The sequence below is a fragment of the Dryobates pubescens genome, chromosome 26 (genome assembly GCF_014839835.1).
Source record: "Dryobates pubescens isolate bDryPub1 chromosome 26, bDryPub1.pri, whole genome shotgun sequence".
Lineage (NCBI taxonomy): Eukaryota > Metazoa > Chordata > Aves > Piciformes > Picidae > Dryobates > Dryobates pubescens.
The window spans coordinates 10,226,519-10,243,741 of NC_071637.1; positions in this window are offsets into that span (position 1 = coordinate 10,226,519).

The following is a 17,223-nucleotide window of genomic DNA, read 5'->3' on the forward strand; positions in this document are numbered from 1 at the left end:
GGTTTTGGATTTGGTTTCTTGTGTGTGCGTGTTTTTTATTTTACTTTAATTTGGGGGGTGGAGGGGTGGTGTTTCTCTGGGTTTGTTTGGTTTTGTTTTGTTTATGGATAGTGCCCACACTTTTCCTTCTTAGAAGAATGGGATGGAAGGTTTCAGTGTCTCTTGGAGAAAGGAAGGATTTGGGTACGTGCAGAATGAAGGTCTAGTGCCCTGTGACAGGATACTGAGAGAAAGAGAAATGTCAAAGAAATCTTTAGGAGATTTCCAGTAGAAACAAAAGAATCTTTGTGAAAGATACTGTTAGCAAGTCTAATAGAAGGAATGGAGATGTGAAATGAATTGAGAGGATTTGCAAGTTGTTTCTAAGCCTCGAGGCAAGAAGAAAAAGTTGAGCATTTACTGTTTACTATATTTGGTATGTATGGAAGAGCAGTTTGGACATCAGGGGAGCTAATAAAGTGCAGAGCCTAATTTGTCTCTACTGCAAGCTGTATTGTTGCACTAGGGATAGAGAAAATGCTTCTGGTGAAGCACAGTGCTGAGGAAGAGCAGCTGAGGCTTGACCTGGCCTTTTGTAAAAACAAATGTCCATGAGTGTAGGGCAATGTTTGCCATGAATGAAATCTGTTATTCTTATTTGTATGCATGTAAACATGACACAGGGTATTGTGCATCATCCAGTTTTCAGGTTTTGAAATGTGTGTGGTTTGTACACATGGTATACTAGGTACAGAATGTACACTGTTAGTTTTCTCACATCTTTCCTCAAAAATGCACATTTAAGGAAAATTGTATCTAATTGTGTTTGACTAAAGTTTGCTGCCTCAAAGATTTCCTGGTTGAGAAGTGCAGGTGCATGCACTGAAAAAAAAAAGCACCTTGATTTCTGAATCTGTCTAACAGATGTTAATGGGAATTACTTTGTCAGAATAAATGAACAAATGGATTTCTAACTGTGTTTAATACCATGTAAACCAGATTTTATTTAATGTTTTGACTAGAAATGCATGTTTAAGGGTCATATTAGAGATGTGATAGTTGTTCATCATGAAGGACAGCAGTGTCGAAGCAAAGAGGACCATTTTTTCCCACCTGGTTATCATATGATTCTGTTAGGATATAGGTAAGGAAAAAGTAGGAACATGAACTTTGTGTTAACTTTGACTGATGTAAAATTGCTGTCTCTTGAAAGTAATGAATCCAGTTAACCATGAACATCCTGAGCCAAAGTATTCTTACTGTCTTTCAAACAATCGTGTGATTCTCCCAGTCTTTATTAATGTTAGCTGTTATTTATCCAAGTGCAAATAAAAGCTCGTTGCAAGCTCTCAACCCGTACTAACAACAGTAGGATATATGTATGTTGGCATACTGATTTGCAGGCTTTGGCAGCAGCCAATTCTCTGTGTTATATCAAAGCAATCTGTCTTCTTTACCCTTCAGGATCCCTGGGGTCAAGGGCCCCAAACTCTTGTGAAGCTCACTTTAAAAAAACCAGTGATATAGGACAACGCAGAACGCACAAATCAAATTAATTTTCCCTATGCAAGAGCTAAATGTCACTCTTCTAAAGGCCAGCAATTTGGATCAAGTTAGAAGAGGGAAAAAAAAAAAAAAAGAATTGAAGAGTTAAGGGTGGTGCACTGAGAATTACAGCTGTCCAGAAAGAAAAAAAAAAAAAAAAAAAAAAACAAGAAAAAAATCTAGTACATAAAAAAATTAACGGTTTTGACATTTGTTTTAGATTTGTCACAAAATGATTTAAAAAACAAAACATGAATAGAAAGAATGAGACATCCCAGAATAGCCAACATCCAGTGGCTAGGGTATTTACTTGGGTCATATCCAAGGAGTGCTTTATGGGGTTTGGAGCAGACATTTGACATAATGTTTTCAACATTATTTTTTGTCAGACTCCAATTTGAGCTCTGAAGTGGATTGAAAAAGAGCTTGCTTGGAGTGCTGTGCTTCATAGGTGAGACTTAGTCACCAGGCTGTTTCATCACTCTGCATTTGGTAGGGAGTTATCAGATGTTTGGGTATTTTTCTGACTTTAGTAATGAATGCATTAACATCCACATTTCTATTTCATTCTATTCTATTCTCAATCAGAAAGGATTTTTCTTGTGGAAATATCCAAACCTGCCTAACTATATTTCCATGGAAATCAGTATATTACTTTTTTATTATTATTATTTATTTTTGGCAAGTTGGCATTTTCTAATGGCAAAAAGCACTTTGTTCAGAAATTCCCAACTAACTCTGCTCCTTTGCTTTGCAAACGTGGCTCTTTCAATCCAATCCTTTCATCCTTGTTTCCAGTCCCACTCTGAATCTCATCAAGCCCTACTGGACACACATGTTCAGCTTCTCTTTCTGGTTTAGCCTGTGCTTCTGCCAGCCTCCCACTGTTTTGTATTCCTTCCTCCCTCCTTACACCCTGTCTGCCTTACACCCAGGCCTCATCCCACAAAATACAAATACACTTCCCTTGCGCTGTTCACCCTTGGGCATTATTGACTAAGATCTGAGACTTGCAAGTGTCCCAGGGGAATCTAAAGCATGTAGAGGTGGAGAGCATGTGTTTCAACAGCACACTATCTCCAAGCCTCAGTACTGTTTCATTAATCAGCATAGTTAATTTTAAAGATGTTTGTCATTTCTGCAACTGGTTATTGGAAAGCTGATTACTGGGTTAATGGCCCTACTTGAAAACAGTTATCCTATTATTGTAGATGAAGCCAATCCAGTTCATCATGCCTTGTAATAAACCATTGTTCTACATTATGTATGCAGTCAAAGCCTAGTTTTCCTGTAAGAATGAAATGGAGTTATATTTTCCATCAGACACTAAATATGGCATGCTCAATTCCCCAAGCAGTTAAATGATACTGAACAGTATTGAGGGTAGCTGTGTTTGATGTCATAGGTGTCTGTCAGCTCCATTCCCTTGAACAGATTCAGCATCTCCAGTGTTTCACTTTTACATTAATTTCTGAACAATTGAAAGGTCTACAAGTCTAAATAAACACCATACAGGGGCAGCAAAGCTACCTAAGGTATTACCAGCCCAGGATTTGGTGTAGCTGTGCTCATGCGTTTACTGAGAAATAAAATAGGCTAATTGCCTACTAAGAAGCAAAATTTATGAGCACTGGTGCAAGTTCCTTCTTCTCCTCCTAGAATCTGGTCTGGCTTGTTTAGAGTTAAAGCAGGTAGTCTGGGCAGGTGCTGTACACACTTCCTGTAATTTAGGAAGTGCTGCATGATGCTCTACTTTAGATGAAATATATAAACAAGATCCTACTGACTTCTGGTCAGTAGAGATCCTATCACGCCTCTTAGTCTGGTTCCCTAGGGAAACTACTTACACAATCTTATTATTTGTCTGACCCAGTTTTTAATATGCTGACACACTTGTCACAGGCTACATAGATGTTTCAGAGATACTATGTCTTTTTCCAGTTTTGCAAGAATTAGCACCTAAGTAGAGGAAGGAATCCTTATTAAAGCTCCCATTGAGGAAGAAGGGAGAACGTAGCAATTATTCATTGTGTTTGACAACAGCAAGCCATTCGACTGATTTGCACATTGCTCAGACATTCCTCAGCCAAAGCATTGCTTTATTCAGCTGCCTAATCGAAAAAGTCAGGGGATGGCTAGGGGAGAGATGCCAGGGCACACTAAGGTACTATTAAGGGAAGAAGAGATACCGAATGTTCTTGGAGGAGGTGAGAGCCTGGAAGGCTGAAGGGGGCTGGGCGGCATTGCAGTGTGACATAGCAGAGGACGGGAGGAAGGACTGCTGGGGTTATTCCAACAGGGAGATGTAAGAGCTGTAACATAAATCCATAAAGAATCAAGCTTCATTAGTTCCACTTTTCAGGGAATAATTTGTTAGGAAAATATTGAGCTCTTAATTTTGGTATTTTGGATACATTTACACGATGATTTAACCCTTCTACAATTCCCTGCATCAGTTGTAGCTGGTACACTGCCTTGCTGTTACACAGCAGGAACCTGCTGTTATTTGACCTGAAAAGATCATTACACGAGCTTTATTTGGTGTGCATTTAATAAAGTTGTAGCTGTTGTGACTATAACTCATGACTCCCATGTCATTCTGCAGTGGTGTAACCAGCGATTCAGCATTCCAGTGACATCAGTTCAAAGGGAAGTATGAGGGACTCAAATGTATGCCAGAGCATTGTGACTTTTATTACTCCTCTCCTCCCGCACCCCTCTGTTAGGAAGATACATTCTCGAGCTGGAGAGCTGAGTACAAAGCACCCTTAGACCTTGTAGTGCAAAATGTAAAAAGTGATGTTATCTGCAGAAAATGGACTTTAGATTCTATCAGGGCACATTTAGCATAAAGCATTTCCTATGGTAATGCCTCTCACTTTCCCAGACTTTTAAAGGCTCCAAGTGGCACACAGGCTGCAGACCTCTTTGTAATGTTAATGAATCATCTTAATGGACTGTTTTAGCAGAAACATTCATCACCTTTTGTACCACAATGATTTTTTTTGTTATACTTAAATGGTTAAGTAGGCAATAAATGCCTATCAGACCAACCACTATGGTCTAGTAATCCACCTCACTATAAATCACCAGTGGATTATTATTGTCCTGCTTAATTAACACTCTTAAGGGATTCTGTCTTTGGATAGACTTTCACCTTGCACTGTGCAGGCATTAACATCTGAAATAAGAAAATGTGTTTTTACATGAAGAGTGTTAATCAGTGTGACCTGGAACTAGTAGTGGTGGGTTGGACGAAATACGTGCACATGTATATTTCCCTGTGTCCAGGGGTGGTGGCTCCTTACATCAGCTTTCAGTGGAAGCTAAAATTAGACCTATGGGATACTTCTTTAAGTCATAGCAAAAAGACAATTTCACTATCATTTGTATTCAGTCTTAAAGATATTTGGCTGTATTTCGTTGTAAACAGCAGCTCTAAAGATTTGAGTTCCAGGAGTTAGGAAGGCAGGGCGGGGGGTGGGGTGTTGTGAGTGTATAAGTTGTGTGTAATATGGATTTGTTTGTTTGTGGTCTAATGCAGGCTGAAGTGTTTTTAGCAGTCTGGATCAAACACTTTTCTTTTTCTTCAACAAAAGGTGAGAGGGGAAGTCTGATCCTGCTGCTCCTCTGTGAACTCTTTTCAGACTTCACAGCCAGGAAGGGTAAGCCAAGCAGCAAGAGTTCCTGGGAAAGGCAGGGGGGTCCGCAGGCTTAGATGCTCTTTGCAGAACAGTCCCTGAAGTTCTTTCGCAAATGAAATTCCCACACGGGACACAGGCTTGATACAGGATTATTCAATATACAAACATTTTTGTATGAGGTGCAGCTCAGTGCTGTTTTTTCTCCTCCTGGCAGAACATAAAGCTGGCAGGTTTTGGTTTTTTCCCTCCTGCAATACAATTTGATGCATTTACTAGTAATTTCCTCATCTTTTGTCAGGAGAGAAAGACATTTGAAAAAGCCTCTTGTTAAGGCTGCGTTTCCCATCCATGAAATCTTATCCTGCCTCCTTTGATTTTGTTACATTGGTAATACTAGTAGTGCACTTACCAACTGCACCCTCTATGGATACCAATACTAACAGCAGTTACATGAGATAACCAAGTGCTCAATTTCCATCTTACAGACAGAGCAACAAGCATGAAATGTTCTGAAATTTTCTGAGGTTTTTATGAGTCGCAACTAATAGCATAGCTGGAGACCCTGTTTCTTGTCTGCACACAAACCTGGTATGCACATCCTTTTCCTCTTGGCTTTTTTGTCCTCCTTCTTCTTCCTTTTTATTTTTTCCTAGTATGGAAAATTCAAGAACAAATAAAACTGCAAAGTGGAATGCAAATGCACTAAATCTTTTCAATTAGAAGACTGAATCTCTTGGTATAAATTCATTTCCTGAAACAAAACTCCCAATTATGTAAGATTAATTCTTTCCTCTAAGATTGCGTGGATTTGTTGACTTACAAGATCTCCTGTTGCATAAATGGAAATGTGCTGTTTAATGTAGTATGCTGACCAGGGGCAAAACCATAGCATTAGCATTTTCACTGGGTATTTTTGTTTCAGATGAATGCTAATCTGCCAGGTTTTATCCTATTTGTAACTGACAATGTAACTGAACATGCAGGAAATAGCACAGAAGACTAAAGGAGTGTGAACAAGGTGAAAAAATTAAACTAAGCTCATGAAGAATATGTTTTTATTGCATGAAGAACTGCAATGACAGAAAATAAGAATATCCTGTATTGTGAGGAGGAATGTGTGCATTGATATACAATAGTCTCTTCAAATAATTTAACAGAGATGCACAAAGCCCACACAGTTTCAAGTGTAGTCATGTCCTGAGAAGAATCTCCTCCATTCCCTCTAGACACACCCTGCTAATTAAATCCATCATTGCCTAGCAGTAAGCCCCAGGGTTCAATCTTTTCTAGAGCACTGTTACTATCCAACATTTTAGCTCATACAGTGGGCAGCCAAGATTTCATGTCCATGCATATATAGTAGGACTCCTAGCCAATATTTCCTACACTTTCCTCCTCTCCATCCCAATCTGGATAGATAACGATTTGGTTGTGGTTTTTGTTGGGATGGGGTTTTTTGTTTGGTTGGTTTTGGGGTTTGTTTGCTTGTTTGTTTTGTGTGTGTGTTTTGGGGTTTTTGTTTGGTTGGTTTGTTTTAGTTTTGTTTTGGGGGTATTTTATAGGTAAAAATTCCATGTCCTTTTCAGGTTACTTCCTTATATCCTAATGCAATAAGCTGTATGAGGGTGGCAGGTTAAAGTCTAATAAGATCAAGAATATCTTTTCCATGTAGCTAGCTGGCCATGAGAAAATGCAGCAAGGATGGATATTGAATGACTTCTATAGTCCAGCAAGGTTTTATCAGAACAGGTCATCAACCTGTAGGCTGCCCAAACCTGTTTCACTGCTTCCCCATTGATTAAATATCTGGAAGCATTTACACATATATCAAATTCTCCATAATCTATTTTATCTTGATCTCACCCAAGTTTTTTTTTTCAAACTAGGGCAAAAAAGTTCCCTCCAGTGGTGAGAAGAGATGGTGTATCTCCTTAATGTCCTTCTATACATTGAATTTCTTTGGAGCCAAACAACGATCTCAGATTTCCATGGGCTGAAATATCAGTGGACTGTAGTGAGGATATGGGAGGTAAAACCTGCCTGTGTACGCCCAAATGTTAAGGAATTTAAAACCTGCTTTTTTTGTTTGATTGAAGAGTTGATATGTGTGGGGGAAAGAAGAAATAGAGGGAATGTATAGCTTCCAGCCAAGTTCATATGGCCAAAACTCCTTCTGAATTTTGACACCTGTATTATCCAAAGGAAGACAGAGGATCTTGTCTGGAATGACCACCTCTCCTGCTGTTTAGGGATTTTCACTCTCCTTCTTGTGTGTTTGTTCACAGTCTGTTTTCCTGCTCTTACTCTCTGCTCCACATATCATCCTGCAAATATTCTGAATATTGTGTTCTCTTCTTGATTCAGATCAAATCTTTGCTTTCCCTCCATTTTTCTCTACACCTCTTTATTATTTTTATCTTCTCTTCCCTGGGCTCTATTGTCATGGACCAGGGAAAAACATAATAATTGATGAATACAAAGACATCTCTTGTTTCCAGAAGTCCTTGAGTCATATATAGAAGGAGACTGGGAGAGTATGCTGGGAAAGCATCACTAAGTTCTTTTCTTTTACTCTTCTTGTGATGTCCAGTACTGCTTGCTGTCAGAAGCAGAGTATTAGGCTAGTTGGACTTTGGATTTACAAGTAGAATATGTCTTATGCTTTTTATTAAGAATAGAAGGCAGCAAGTAATTTAACCCTTAGTTGTCAAACAGGACTACAAAGTGTTGTGGTGTTTGTATTCCTCCTATTTTCCATCTCTTAAACCAATCCAGGGAAGCATGGTAGATATTTCTACATTTTGTTGCCAGCTGCTCTAGAAAGTTCATACAAAAGCTCCTCTCATCAAGAAAATTTGTGTGGCAAGTCCTTTCAGCACTATGCCAAAGCACGGAGATATTACTAAATCAGATGCAAAGTTATGAATTCAGTATAATGAGGGTGAGTTCTCAGGGATGACTTAAAAAAAATAATCTCAAACATTAGTTGATCTACTATAGCACAAATCATGCTTATACCTCCAGCAATTACCTGTACATTGCAAATTTTCTGTAGATACAGCAATCAAATGGTCAGAAAGCTTTGGTTTGCCTATAGGTGAGTCCACTCCTCAGGTTTTAGCATTGTAGAGATAGTTATGTCACCTATGTTGTAAACATTTTGTGTTTGTTGAATTGAGAGTCTGTGCTGATAATATTAGCCACCAGTCTGTGGAAACTGAAAAGATGGAAGGGAAAGGAAACCAGTTTTCTCACCGGGCACTGAAAAGCTGAATGGTTGGAACTGCATTTGGAAAGCACTAAAATTAGTATGAGCCATCTGAAAAGTGCTAGTAGATTGTAAATCCTGAGGGAAAGCTGAAAACTTGTTGGTGTCACAAAGTGCCTTAAATAGAATATCTGCAGTTTAAATAACCAGAATTAACCCCTTTCCTCTAGCACACGCATTCCAATGTGGTGTTCTGAGCAGATGCTTAGATACATGTCACAGCTGATGTAATAAATACCTGAAAGAGCTTGTAATAAATACAAGAATTAACCTGTCTTGATTATTCAAGTCACTGCTGCTAGTTAATTAGCATGCTCACATTCTTTGGGCCAATAGATTTTATGCAGTTTTCTTTTCTTCCCAACTTTTTCCTTTGTCTTGGTGGGCAAAGTGATGCAATGGTGCCCAAACAGTTCAGTGAGTTCATTACAAGATGCTAATTTTCAATTCAAGAAGACAATAGTCCATATTACATTGTAAGTTAAGCACTTCTGGGTTTTGCTTATGCAAAAAGAACTCCTTCCTTAAAAACAAAACCACCCAAACCAAACCCAACCAAGACATTCTGTCAACTATTAATTGCATAGAAAAAAAATTAAACATAAAATGTAGCATACAGGCTGTCCTCTTTAGGTCACCTTCCCCAGCTATTAGCAAAGTCATTTTTTTTCCATTATACCTGGCTTTAGAGAAGTTGACTTCTGCTCAGGATACTCCAGTGACAGAAGTTCAATCTCTCTATCACCACATACATAGAGGAATGACTAGAAAAAGGAGAGTATGACAGGTTTTTTCCATGGATGAACAAAGTCTGCATCTGTGCTCTGCAGACTGTAAATAGTTAGTATAAATCAATGCAAATATGCTATTGTTAATCTTGCCAGTAATGATAGAGTACAAAAATGAACTTCACATATTGTTAGCATCAATCTGCCTCACTGCATTTATGGGCAAGACTCTTACCTAGGAAATCATCTGGCAAAATTTAGAGTTTATTCTTTTTTAAGTGAGGATTAAAATAGTTATGCTGCACAGAAATGTTTCTCCAATATCAAGTCCATCTGGGGAACTTATGATTATGAAAACTTGAAAACAGTTATTGCTAATAATTTCTCAAACACTCAGCAAAAAGCATTTTTATTGCAGTCTTTTAGCATGACTGACCTCAGTGTATCATTTAATATGTTTATTACAAGTGTGTTATACAAAACACTGAAACATGTCATTTCAAAGGAGTTTATTTTCAGTTTAACTCTTCATTAGAAGACAGCATAATCTACAATACAGAAGAAAAATCAAGACTGTTATTGCTGCCTTATAACAGCAGAAAGTTAGTATGACTGCAGATGATGACCATATATTCTGCAAGAGCTTGTCTTGTGAAAGAGGCACTATTTCATTTATGACACGAGAAGTTTTCTACTAGGGCTGGAAATCAGTTTGAATCTCTATTAATATTAGCTTGTGCATCATGCAAATGATTGATTTGGGTTTGTGATATGGTTTTGTGGTGATTTGGTTTGGTTTGTTTTCAATTCTATGTTATCAGTGACTAAATCCATCTGATAGGTGTAGCGTGACCGCTTTGGTTTGGGTTGTGGTCTCTTGGCAGAAGGAGAATACGTGCAATATGAATGTGAAACAAGCTCTCAAGAGGTGCACAGAACTGAAATGAAACAATGGGCACAGATCATTATGAAGACTGTTTGGTCAGTTTTATTCCATAATTCCACCTGTTTGCATAATTGAATTCTCCTAGTTGGGCATTTCTTTATCCTGTTTCTTCCATTTCTAGCCTGAGAGATGTCTAATTTTGCTTTCCAACTTCTATTTATCATTTTCTTCCTACTAGCCACTCTTTTGGTTCTTCCCAGTGTAACTGTGACATGAAAGGGTTTAGGTAATAATCTTGTAATGGATTGCTGCACCAGAATGAAACCTCATTTCTTTTTTTCCCCAGGACTCCCTGGGAATCCTTTTACCACAGCTCTTTTCTCCCCAAGGAGATTATACAGAATTACTCTTGTGGCCATTCATTCTGTCATTGTGAGTGGACAATCTGATTCCCATCTGTTCCCATGGGTAGAGCCATGATTCCCAGAAAACATACTCTCAGCACAGCACTTCTTAGAACTGTCAGAATTACTTCCAAAACACCAAGCCAGAAGTGCCAATATTTCATCAGTGTGTCACTAATCCCCAAAACTACACTAAACCTGTAAGGATTTGGATCCCTGCAGACAACAGATGTGGTGTAATTGTCTTCTTCCTATTCATTATTCAAATTACCATTTTATTGCTAATATGTGTGTGTGACAATCTGAGTATTTATTTCCCAGTGGCAACTTGTTTGTTTGTTGGCAAAAATGGATTTATATAAAGTTTGTCTTTCTTTGTCAGAATAGGTAACATATATGAATATATACATACACATATGTGAATATTTATTTTAGATTGTAGAGCTTCATAATCAAGAGTTCTTAAAAGAATATAGAATGTCAAAATTATTTTAAAGCTATCTAATAGGCAGCATGACTCTCCTTACATGTCATGATAGAATTTGTTCAGTGAATCCCATTTGCTGGAAATAAATATGTATTTCAGCAAATACCTCTACAGAATAAGCATGTTCTGCAGGAACAAAATAATGTTAATGGAATAACTTTTAAAATTACTTTAAGTAAAAATTAATGTTTTTATGAATTTGCCATGACAATATGGCTGAAATATCAAGAAAATCAATTTACCTAAAGCTTAAAGGAACAGTTCCCTCCTGCTTGAATCTTTGAGAAGAGCCAATGTAGTGTAATTGAAGCTGTTCAGCAACATCTATCATTTGCTTACATTACACCAGTACTATGAGGCACTCCATTGTTAAAATGAGAGATAGGAATTGGCTCTCCTGATTTGCTTCTTAGCATTCTGAAGTTTTGCTGAGGGTATTGACCTCATCAAGCGCTCTACACCAAATACAAAGCTGGAGTGGTTGATCAGCATGTTAGTTCTCCTTCTGGTGAAGTATGAAACATTCTTAAATGGCTGAAAGAAAACCTTCTGCTTGCAGAAAAAGCTTTAAATATTGTTTTCTTAGAACTAGTGGATGGTCTGCAGTATCATCAACAATGCCATTTCTTCTCAACATGTTAAGGTCCCAATCTTGCTCTCCTGGCACTCTAAAGTCCTTGTGAGTGGATCCAAACATGGAAGTATTCCAGCACAATGCAGGAGAGACCCTTTAAAATTAGAGTAGAGGACATGCAGAAAAATATTGAAATAATAAAGTAATACTACGCCAGATTCTTAGAAAGGAACCCTCTTTCTGGTAACAATTGTGACACCCACCAGCCATCCACCTGTGCCTAAGGCACAAGCAGGAATTCTTAACTAGCTGAGGCATTGCTGACAGCAATCATCTATCTATTGTTTATTAAAATTACTGAGATAACACACAAAAAACTTGGGGTTTGCATGGAACTGGTGTATTTTGCTTTCTCACAATGCATATGATGTTTTCAGAAAGCTGATGACTGAGATGTGAGATCCATCAATCAGAGACTATAGCAAATAATTTTGTTAATATTATTCTACTGGCTTAATTAGATTTTTTTTTTTTCCTTTTAATGATTTAGTTAAACTGATCCAGCATCCTGTAATGGACTAATGGATGTAGCCTTGCAGATGTACAGATGTTCTTAGCATGTAAGTAATCATGGTAAATTATAATATACTTTAAGTATCTTAATCAATTGCATCAGAGTCTGATTGAAGGATTCCTGTCTGCTTTAGCATTTTGCCACATGCTATATATCAGAGAAAAGGAAAAAAAAAGAGAGAGGGAAAAAAAGAAAAAAGTATTCTTCTGTAAAAAGCACAAACAAACAAGCTTTCTCCTTACTACAGAGGTGCAGGGACACTGCATTTATCTGAGTAGGAAAAGTGACCACAGTAGCTATTTCTGAATAAACTATCCATAATAGCTCCCTGTGTGGGTATTCTAGTCTGGAGGAGAAGTCATTGGTCGGTCAGTAAGTTGCTGCAGCATAGCTTATTCTGCAACAGCAATTCTAGTCAGTTTTCCAGTGTAGAAAAGCCCTTAGCCTACAGCTCCAAACCCCTCTTTGTGCCAGAGGATGTTGTCTTTTTTTTTGTTGTTGTTCTGTTACATTCTTTAAGGCCCATATTCAGCACTGATCTCCCTTTGGGATCATTGCATGAAATCAGCCAGGGAGAGCTTTGTATTGCAGAAGTCTGTATTTGTTTTCACAGACTCCATACTTCCATTAACCAAACAATGCTGTAGCTGTGAGCGGTACCTTTTTGACTGCAGGACATCCTTGTGATTCTTCTGGTCCGGTACCTTCTAGAGCCCAAATCCTAAACCAGAAGACAGAAAGTTGCCTGAAGGAAGATCCATCAAGACAAACTCAAGACAGTCAGTAGCTTTCATTGCAAACAGCAGTGAAACAAGGCAAAACAGAGCAAAATGTCATACCTTCCTCCATGCCCAAATACAGAAGATGATTTACAGCAGTGACATCCAGCTGCTCTGAGTACAGAAAAAAAGAGTGGTCTATAAATATACAGAAAGACTTTGAAAAATGTCTGAATGGACTAAAAATGTGTCCTGAAAAGGCAGTGCAGAGAATTCTTCACTGAAGGCCGGTTAACAATCTCACTGGATCCAGAACTACTTATACAACAACTCAGTAAGACATGTTTTGGCCCAGATTCATGTTTCTATTTGAATCATGATTTTTCTCTTCTCCAATAAAAAACAAAAACAAACCGCCAGCAAACCAAGATAAGACATCTGTGCTGGTTTTTTATTTGATATACTTTTTACTGAGCCTTAGGACCCTCAAAAGCAAAGGCTGTCATTTATCCAAAATTACATCACGGTGCCCCTGGCATTTTTGTGGTGTGGACCAATTAAAATTAGTAGCTTAATTAAAATCACCGAACACATTTTTAAGGATGACATAAAGTTGATTTTAATCTAGGCTTCCAAAAATGAAGCAGAGGTCTGTTAATCAACTGCCCCACCTTTTTTTGCTCTTTATATGGCCCACGGTACTGGGTGTCAGCACAGACTCCTACGTCATCCTCTGACTTCACTTCCCCCAGGCATTATTAAATACTTAATAACAAAGGTCTGAAGTCCATCCTAAATTTTACCTGTTGGCATGAAACTGAGGCCATGACAGCATAGGTGTAGAATTTATATAAATGAAAGAACTGATTTTGGCTTGAGTATTTTTAATGTACAGCAGCTGGCATTTTTGGGTTTAAAGAGGAAAATCACACCTGAGTTTTCATGCTTTCTAGGGTTTTGCCAACAAAAGGAAAACAGAAAATAAACAAGACATTTTACCTTTTGAAAGCCAGAAGAAACGGTGCAGCTGTTTCCAAGACTGCTATGTTCAAGCTGTCACATGAACATGAAATAGAAGACATTCTTGCTTTCCAGTTATGTTTTAGCACAGATGTCTTCCATTTGTTTGTTTCAACATATTTTCCCTTTAACACATTTTTAAATCAGTTTTTTTTTTTCCTAATAACATGTTTATGCAGTGTTCAGTTAAAAACAGATTTGGATTTTTACAAGTATATAGATGTTTACAAATCAATTCATTAGATGCTATTACTGCTTATACAGTATGACATGCAGCTACCCAAGACCTTACCACTGTTAATAAGTGGGTTTGGTCATATTTTTACTGTACAGACAGTAAGAGCAGCTGATTCCTGGGAGTTGCCAGAGAGAGGAGGGAATTGGCTGTAATTCACTCTTGGTTCCCTAGCCTTATTATTTATTTAGCTGCTATGTAAGCACTTCAGCCTGGATTTTAATTTGATTCCTATTCCTAGCAATGAAAAATGGAGTGATAGGTAATGATAGGTGTTTAACTGTGAGAAACAGAGCAGCATTAGGTACAGAGAGTGGTGCCATGTATTTGCCTAATCTCTTTTGTTATTCAGATGTCATGGATTTTGATACAGAAGACAGCAGGGAGAGTTTTAAACATCCTGTCCATAATATAGACAGTTATATTTACTATTTGCATGTGAAAGACCTTCAAAAGCAAGACAATCTCTTTATTTCATTTTCAACAGTCATTTACACTCAGCACAGGAAAGACATGGACCTGTGGGAGCAGCTCCAGAGGAGGATTACAAAAATAGTCAGGTGGCTGGAACACCACTCATGTAAGGAAAGGCTGAGGGAGCTAGGGCTGTTCAGCCTGTAGAAGGCCTAGGGGAGACTTTATAGTGGCATTCCAGTACTCAAAGAGCACTTAAGAAAGCTGGGGACAATCTTTCTAGCAGGGCCTCTTGCAACAGGAAACAGGTGATGGTTTAAAACTAAAAGAGAGGAGATTTAGTCTTGATGTAAGGACGAAATTCTTTAGAATGTGGGTGGTGAAACACTGGCACAGGTGTAGAAGCCCCATCCCTGGAAACATTCCAGGTCAGGCTGGATGTGGGCTGAGCAACCTGATCTAGTGGATGTCCCTGTTCACTGCAAGGGGTTAGACTAGATGACCTATAAAGGTCTTTTCCAACCCAAACCATTCTATAATTTTATGATGCTTGGAGGCTTGGATGTTTCACAATGTTTTCTCTATGTTCCTTTTTAACGTGCTCTTCTGAGACCAGATTAGGAATCAGAAATAGTGCCTATGGTAGTACTGGGGAAGCACAAACTTCTCAGCACACATAAATGAAGTCTTTGACTGTTCAGTCATATAATGCTGCCTATTTGCAGCCTAATTCTTGTAAATGAACCACAGTCTGTATGGCATTTATGCTAAATTGGGGAAAAGCATTCTTTTATTTTGTTTATTTTGTGTTTCTTTGTCCCAAGTAATTGTCTTGCTCTGCCACCCACAATACATTACTGCTTCTAAAAGCATTAGAAAATACTGGATCTGAAAATCATTGTGACAGAGGTTAGATGAAAGTTACTTTTAAGACAGACCTGTTAGAATGTAATTTTGGCTGAAAGATTAAACACAAGAAGAAGGGATGGTAACAAAGAAACACTTCCTCTTATGATGATTTGTCTCACCACAGAATAAATATTTCATGAGTGTCTCTCCAGAGCTAGGCAAACTGAAAATATTTCATTTTGGAAGGTTTTTTTTAAAACTATGTTAGTTGGAAGGAGATAGCCCATTTGAAGTTGTTAGCCGCTAGCAGTGAATGACTTTTCATCTCCTATTTCTCTGGGCTTTGCTCATTAGGAATAGATCAGCAACTTTTCATGTAACTGGCAGGTGATAGATCTGGCTCCTGTTTCATCCTAGCTTATTCACAGTACAGTCTGTTGGCTCACAAAATGTTTGTCTTTCCAGGGATTGTCCAGATCAGAAGCAAGGAAGCTGGAAAGAATCTGAAGCTTGCTGGAACACAGTAGGTGTACTCCTGACAAGCTCTTAGATGGCTGGTGGGGGTTTTCCCCCCATGTTCTTGCTGTAGTTTCTAAGCCTCCATTTATCTCTTTAGCACTCCTAACTCGCCCAAATACTTCTGTTTGCACTGAATCACTGCTTTTAACAGAGGTCTCCCTTTTCTTTAGGCTCCAGTGAAAGATTGAATTCCACAAGCTAGTTGATATTAATTGAAAATAGACTGGTGTGCCTACCAGTCTAGTAAAAGAATGAAAGACAGACCATTTGGAGATAAATGCTTACCAGAGCAATCACGAACACTGAATGTAAGAGACTAATTACATATGAAAAGAGGAATGAAGTAAAGGGAAAATCATACATACGCTTTAAAATATATTGCATATTATTTATTGTATTTATGCAGTTATTTATATATGAGAAATCAGTAGCAAGCAATTGAGAATCTTGGCACTAAGATAAATGCACATTTTTGTTCAGTATAGCTCTTTTATTGCATAGCACGTAGTGATAGTAACAGGTTTTGATCCAGGCAGGTTCCTCTTAAGCAGCTGCAGACAGACTTTGAATCTGGAATCAGCTCACACAGTCTGTTTCACAGCATAGCTTCCTCCAAAAGCCTCCTCATAAGAGCAGGTGTTTATAGTAGGGGACAGTCTTAAGGGAACATTTTGGTAACAGGGTATCTGTTAAAGCAAACAAATCTGAAAGTGTTTCATTACCTATAATACTTGTTTTATCAAGGATTAGTGAAATCATTGTGTTACATTTAACAGCTTCAAAGTAGTAACCTTCTTTTCCTTGCCATCTGTGGTGCCCTCTACTGCATAGCTTTGGAGAAGCAAGACAAACGCTGGGATAACCGCCATCGGTTACACTGATTTTTCACATCTTTCTGTCCATCTTAACGTTTAATAGTGGTTCCTTATTTGCTTTCCTAACAGAAAGGAAGACAGGAATAAAGGAATAAAAAGGGGAAAAAAAAAGAAATAAAAAAAAAGAAAGAAAGAGAAGAGGGAGGAAAGAGAGAAGAGGGAGGAAAAGGAGCATTAAGAAATGAACCTGCTAGTTCATTTATTGATTGCAGTTCATTTACCAGTCCTGTTCTGGATACTAGTGGACATGGTTACTTTTATTTATTTATTTTTATGTGTATGTGCAACATTAAGGTTGAAGCACGGAAATGTTTGTTGTTTGTTTTTCAGTCTCTACTTTGTTAACTGAGGTATAAACACCGAGTAATTTGGTTGTGGGTTTTTATAGTTGCTGTTTGTTGCTGTGAAGAAGAGACAAGTTATTAAATTAGCTTCTCACAGGCTGATGTTTACAGTTTTGTTTGCAATCTGTTGCTGGGGGCATGATATAATTTTGTCAGCTC